Here is a 6,642-nt window from a genome sequence, read left to right as displayed (position 1 = left end):
AAGTGAGAATTCTGGTTGTCTGAGGTGTCTTTCCTGGGTCATATTTTTGGGGTGAATGGGATTATGGTTAATCCAAATAGGGTTGAATCAGTGAAGAATTGGCCGAGGCCAAAGTCTGTGGCGGAGGTTTGAAGTTTTCTCGGTTTAGCAGGGTATTATCGACGTTTGTCGAGGGATTCTCTTCAATTTCTATGCCCCTAACCGAATTGACTAAGAATTAAAAAACAAAGATTTGTGTGGTCAAATAAGTGCGAAACAAGTTCTCAGGAGTTGAAGTAACGTTTGATAACAGCTCCGGTGTTAGCTTTACCGTCAGAACAAGAGAAATTTGTGGTTTATTGTGACGCATCCAGACAAGGTCTGGGATGTGTTCTGATGCAAGCTAACAGAATCATAGCTTATGCTTCTCGTCAACTGAAAGATTATGAACAGCGCTATCCAACTCATGACTTAGAACTTGTTGCTGTGGTTTTTGTTCTAAAGATATGGCGACATTATCTTCATGGTGAAAGGTGCGAGATTTATACTGATCATAAGAGTCTCAAATACTTTTTACCCAGAAGGATTTGAACATGAGGCAGAGAAGATGACTGGAATTGGTTAAGGACTACGACTGTGAAATTCTATATCACCCTGAGAAGGCCAATGTTGTGACCGATGCTTTGAGTAGAAAGGGTCCCGGGCAGATTTGTACAACGGTTTTGATAGCCCCTCGGCTAGCCTCTGAAATGGTTAGTGCAAGGATTGAGTTCGTAGTTGTGAAAATACACAATTTAACACTTTAATCTGATCTATTAGAAAGAATCAAAAAAGCGCAATTGGAAGATCCCGAGCTAGTTGAGGTTCGAGACGATGTAATGGCCGGTCGGCCTAGAGACTTTTTAGTCTCAAACAGTGGAATGTTGTTATTTAAAGCTCGAGTTTGTGTTCCTAATGTTGAAGAGTTCAAGAAGGAGGTACTTGATGAAGCTCATACCACACCTTTTTCACTGCATCCGGGAACCACCAAAATGTATCAGGATTTGAAACCCTACTTCTGGTGGTATGGGATGAAAAGAGATGTGGTGGACTACGTGTCCAAATGCTTAACCTGTCAGCAAATCAAGGCTGAACATCAAAGGCCGGCAAGGTTATTGCAACCTTTGGTCCTTCCTGAGTGGAAGTGGGAGGACATTGCAATGGATTTTGTAACGGGGTTGCCTAAAACCACAGGAATGCATGACTCGGTATGGGTCATAGTGGATAGATTTACAAAATCAGCTCACTTTCTGCCAGTGAAAGTTACATATTCAGTGGATCAGTACGCTGAACTGTACGTAAAGGAGATAGTTCGTCTCCATGGAGCCCCTAAATCTATAGTTTCAGATAGGGATCCAAAGTTCACATTGAAGTTTTGGGTAAGTCTTCAGAAGGCTATGGGTACCAAGTTAAAGTTCAACACAGCCTATCACCCTCAGACTGATGGTTAGTCAGAAAGAACGATTCAGATATTGAAAGATTTACTGCGAGCCTGAGTCATGGACTTTGAAGGTTCATAGAGTAAGTACTTGCCTTTGATTGAATTCTTCTACAACAATAGCTACCAAAGTAAAATAGGGATGGCTCCCTACGAGATGTTATATGGTAGAAAATGTCTTTCTCCTATTCATTGGGACAAAACTGGAGAAAGGAAGTACTTGGGTCCAGAGTTAGTGCAGAAGACCAATGAGGCTATTGATAAGATCAAGGCTCGGATGCTCGCTTCTCAAAATAGGCAGAAAAGTTATGCTGACCCGAAGCGCAGGGATATCACATTTCAGGCAGGGGAACATGTTTTCCTGCGGGTTTCACCCATGAAGGGTATTAGGCGCTTCGGAAAGAAGGATAAGTTGAGTCCTAGGTTCATTGGGCCATGTCAGATACTTGAGAAGGTCGGGCAGGTAGCGTATCAGCTAGCCTTACCACCAGCGTTATCTGCTGTTCATGACGTATTTCATATTTCCATGTTGAGGAAATACCTGTCAGACCCGACTCATATCTTGAGTTATGAAGCCCTTGAAATGCAATCAGACTTATCCTAGGAAGAGCAACCTATACAGATCTTGGATAGAAAAGAAAAAGTTCTCTGAAATAAGACTATTGCTCTGGTTAAGGTGCTTTGGAGAAACAGTAAGGTGGAAGAAGCCACCTAGGAGTTGGAGTCTGATATGAGGACTCAGCATATCCAGAGCTATTCAGGTTAGATTTCGAGGACGAAATCCTTTTAACGGGGGGATAATTGTAATGACCGCTTTAGTAATTGGATTAGAAAAGGCAATTAGCACTAATTTCTGTCATTTTATAATTATTTATGAATTTATTTAATTGTGAACCCCAATATTTAGAAATAAATATTAGAGTTATAATTTCTCAATTTCGGAGATTTTATTAAACTCTAGGGGTATTATTTAGCTTATATGTGAAATATGCTATTTTTGTAATTTTTGCTCGGCGACAACGGAAAATGCGATGGATGGCTAGTTTGATCACATGGGTAAGTTTAGAACTTTATTTCTTAGTGGGGAATATTTAGAGAAAATAAATCATCGGGATTGAGCAGGGTTATGGGATTTGACCATTTTACCCCTAGCTTTAGAAATACCTTAAGTTTTAACTAAAGGGTAATTTAGTCTTTTGGCAAAGAATGGAATAGGTGGCTGCCCTATTAGTTGACACCTAGCACTCTCATTAATTTCAGCAAGGGATTAGTTTAGTAATTCCCTTTTCATTTGAAAAACAAGTTTAGAAAATTAAAAGAAAAATCAAATAGAACTTCCTCTCTCTCTTTTCTCTTTCGGCTGGGGCAATTCAAGGGGAAGAGCTGCTGATTTTTAGTGTTTTCAGCAAAGAACTTTGGGAGATTCAAGCTAAGGTAAGCTCTAATGGGAACCCTTCTTTAGTTTTTAAACTTTTGCTTGGTTGAGCATGTGATTTTTTGAGAATAGGGGCTGTTAAGATTTAAAGCTTGTGTAATCTGATTTCTAGGTTAGTTTTGAGTTGTTGTAAGCTCTGGTTAATAGTTTTGAAAGGTGGAAATGGAATTGGGTAAGCTTGAGCTTTGAAACTCAAGTTTAGGTCATTAATGGCAAGTTGGAATTTATTGGTTTGTTCTGTGATTTTCTGGTTGGTTTAGGTTGTAAATGCACTGTACAGGTATACTGGAGAGTTTGGTTGGATTTTGAGTTCATGGGGGCATTATTTTGGTTCCCAGCACAGAACTGGAATTCCGGTTCTTGGGGACCTGCGGCAACCGGTCGACCGGTTGGTGACCCAGAACCGGAATTCCGGTTGGGAACCGGTCTGCCGGTTGGGGGAGTTTTTGGAACCCTAGTTTTTCCCATTTTTGAGAGATTTAGGGTATTGCCATGTTATTTATTGATAGGGGAACTTTTAGTTTTAAGTTTAAATGCCCGAAAAGTGATTTAGCGAGTCACTCATCTGTGTTACAATTAATGTGATTATGGCATCCATCTAGCGCGAGAATTTCCGTTCAGGTCGGCCAACACACTTGAATTCGGAAATCAGGTAAGAACTATATATAGCGTGTGATATGAGATATATGCATGTTGTATGTATGATTGTATATTTTTGGGTGATATCATAGCGACACAACCATTGTGTCAGTTCGGCAGTACAGGCATCGTACTGGTTAAGAGTGATATTCACCCTAGAGAGTATTAATTGGCGCTATCATAGCGGCACAACTATTGTGTCGGTTCGGCAGTACAGGCACAGTACTGGTTAAGAGTGATATCATGGCCAATTGTACTCTTGGGTGTTATTGATGCTATCATAGCGGTACGAACATAGTGCTGGTTCCACAGTGCGATCATAGTGCTGGTAGTGGGTGATATCATGGTCAATAGCACCAACCGTTAAGAACGTTCTTACTCATCTGTTAAGCCTTGTAAATAGGTGTATGGGCGCCTAGTTACAAGTCGAAAGTTATATGATATGTTATATGCTATTCTTACTGAGTCTGTTGACTCACAGTTCTACTTTCATGTGTAGGTAAAGGAAAGGCGAAAACTGAACTGTAGTGAACCTGAGCTCGGATGGGATTGTACATGTCAAAGCAGCGCGACTTGGAGTGTTCGGTCTCGGGACATCTGGGAATTGTATTTTGATAGTCGTTGTGCGACCTGAAAAATGTGTATTTTGGAATATTAATTTTAAAAAGTTTGAAAACGGGATCCCGGCACTTGTAAATATTTTATTATACTGTAAAGTTTATTAATTAATATAAAAAGTTTTAATTTGACACGTTTTTCAAGAAAACTCTTCGATTAGCGAAGATTGCACTGTAATTGAAAAAGCACTGTAGCATGCCTTAGCATTAGGGCGTTACAGGATGTCTGTCCTGTTCTTTAAGCATTATTGGGAATCTATAGGCGATGATTTTTGCGATGCAGTTTATGACTTTTTTAGGCCTGGAAAATACATAAGGGGGTTAATGCTACGAATATAGTTCTTATTCCTAAAGTCCAAAACCCGAAAAGAACCAATCACTTTAGACCCATTTCTCTGTGGAATGTGATGAACAAGGTTATTTCCAAGATCATTGCAAACAAAATTAACCCTTTTTTACCTTCACTCATCTGCCCAACTCAAGCTGCTTTTGTGCCGGGTAGAAATATCCAAGATAACAATGTGATTGTGCAAGAAATCATCCATTCGTTCAAACGGAAGAAAGGCAAAGAGTGTTATTTTGCCTTAAAAATTGATCTCATGAAAGCATAGGATAAGCTGAGTTGGAGATTTATCAACCATGTGCTTTCTTGCTATGGTATACCCCAAACTTTCCGTAACTGGGTCTCTTAATGTATCACTACTACCACCCTCAACATTTGTCTCAATGGAGGGCCGGTTAGAAAGATCAAACCTTCTTGTGGCCTCCGTCAGGGTGACCCTCTTCCTTTGTATTTGTTTATTTGGGCGACTGAAGTCTTATCTAGATTACTTGAGGAAGGCTTAAGCGCAACAAGGCATTATGCTTAGCAGGGGAGGCCCGATCCTTTCCCACACCTTCTTTGTTGATGATTTAATTTTAGTCGGCAAATCCAATTTGCTTGAAGCTAGGGGCTACTGGAATTGTCTTAAGAAACTTTGCTCTTGGTCTGGACAAGTGAACAAGCTTAAGTCCTCAATTTTCTTTAGCAATAATACTCCTGAAAGCATTAAAAGAGAGATCAGTGATTTGTTGGGAGTCGGATCATCGGAGGGCAACATTAAGTATTTGGGACTTCCCCTATTCAGATCAAGATAAAAAATGCTGATTTTAACTTCATCCTAGATAATCTCACTTCAAAGTTACAAGGTTGGAAAGCTAAAACCCTGTCTAAGGCGGGTCGAGCTACCCTTATTAAATTAGTGGGCCTATCTATGCCTTTTTATGCCATACAAACTACCAAATTCTCTAACAAGCTTGTTTCTAGAATTGATGGTTTAGTGCGCGATTTTTGGTGGGGCTTTGAAAAAGGCAACCACGGGCTTTATCTAAAAGCGTGGGACAAGCTTTGTCTTCCAAAATCTCGTGGTGGATTGGGATTCCGAAAAACTAAGGAAATGAACCAGGCCTTTTTGGCTATATGGGGGTGGAACATACTTAATGGTTCCCAGTCTCTTTGTTGCTGAATCTTGGCAACCAAATATCTAAAAGGGAAGGAGTTCCTAAATCGTTCGTATAAAGATTCAGACTCTTGGTTCTAGAAGAATGTTGTTAAAACCAAATCTATCTTGAGGAAAGGTGCGTGTAAACTGATGGGAGATGGGAGGGACACTAGTATTTGGGGGGATCCCTGGATTCCCCATATGAAAGACTTTTACCCAAAATCAAATGGTGCTCTTTCTTCTACTGATAGCAAAGTTGATGATCTTCTCTCTATTGGTGGAGGTTGGGATATCAACAAATTGAATAGTCTCTTTGACCAGGAAACTGTGTCTATAATTTTGAAAGGGGGTTTTCCCTCTGGCCATGGTAATGATAAGTGGATTTGGACTCTAAAACGTAATGTTCGTTTCTTGTAAATTTTCCTACCTTACCCAGGCCATGGAGAGGGCTCCCCCCTGTGAGGTTGCGTCGTCGCTCTGGAATAAGCTGTGGAATAGTAAGGTTTTGGAGCACCATAAGGTTCATTGGTGGTCAATTCTTTCCAATGCTCTCCCAGTCCGTTCTGTGATCAGGAAAAGATTTCAAATTGATGATGCAAGTTGCCTTTTATGTGGACTGGAAGAAGAATCTTTAAAACATTTATTTCTCTCGTGTGATGTGGTGTTGCATGCGGGAAGAGCCTCTCCTTGGGTATCTATCCTATCTGTGATACTGGTATTCGCCTGTGGGATTAGGTCAAATTCATCTGGAACCTCAAACACAAGGGAATTGATGCTGAGCAGTTTTTTCTTTTTGCATTAATTGTTGTTCTCTTTATGGCGTATCCGCAATAAAAATGTTCATAATAATTATCCGGTTGACATAAAGAAGTGTATTGACAACTTTTGTACTTCTTTTGCAGATTTACATGACTTTATTTTTCCTTCCCCCGCTTTGTGCTGGAAGGAGGTCTGGTCTCCTCTTCCTACAGATTGGATTAAATTGAATTGTGATGTTAAAGTGGGTTTTGAAAG

The sequence above is a fragment of the Cannabis sativa genome, chromosome 6 (assembly GCF_029168945.1).
Source record: "Cannabis sativa cultivar Pink pepper isolate KNU-18-1 chromosome 6, ASM2916894v1, whole genome shotgun sequence".
In the NCBI taxonomy this organism is placed as follows: Eukaryota; Viridiplantae; Streptophyta; class Magnoliopsida; order Rosales; family Cannabaceae; genus Cannabis; species Cannabis sativa.
Note: the sequence above shows the minus strand (reverse complement) of the source record.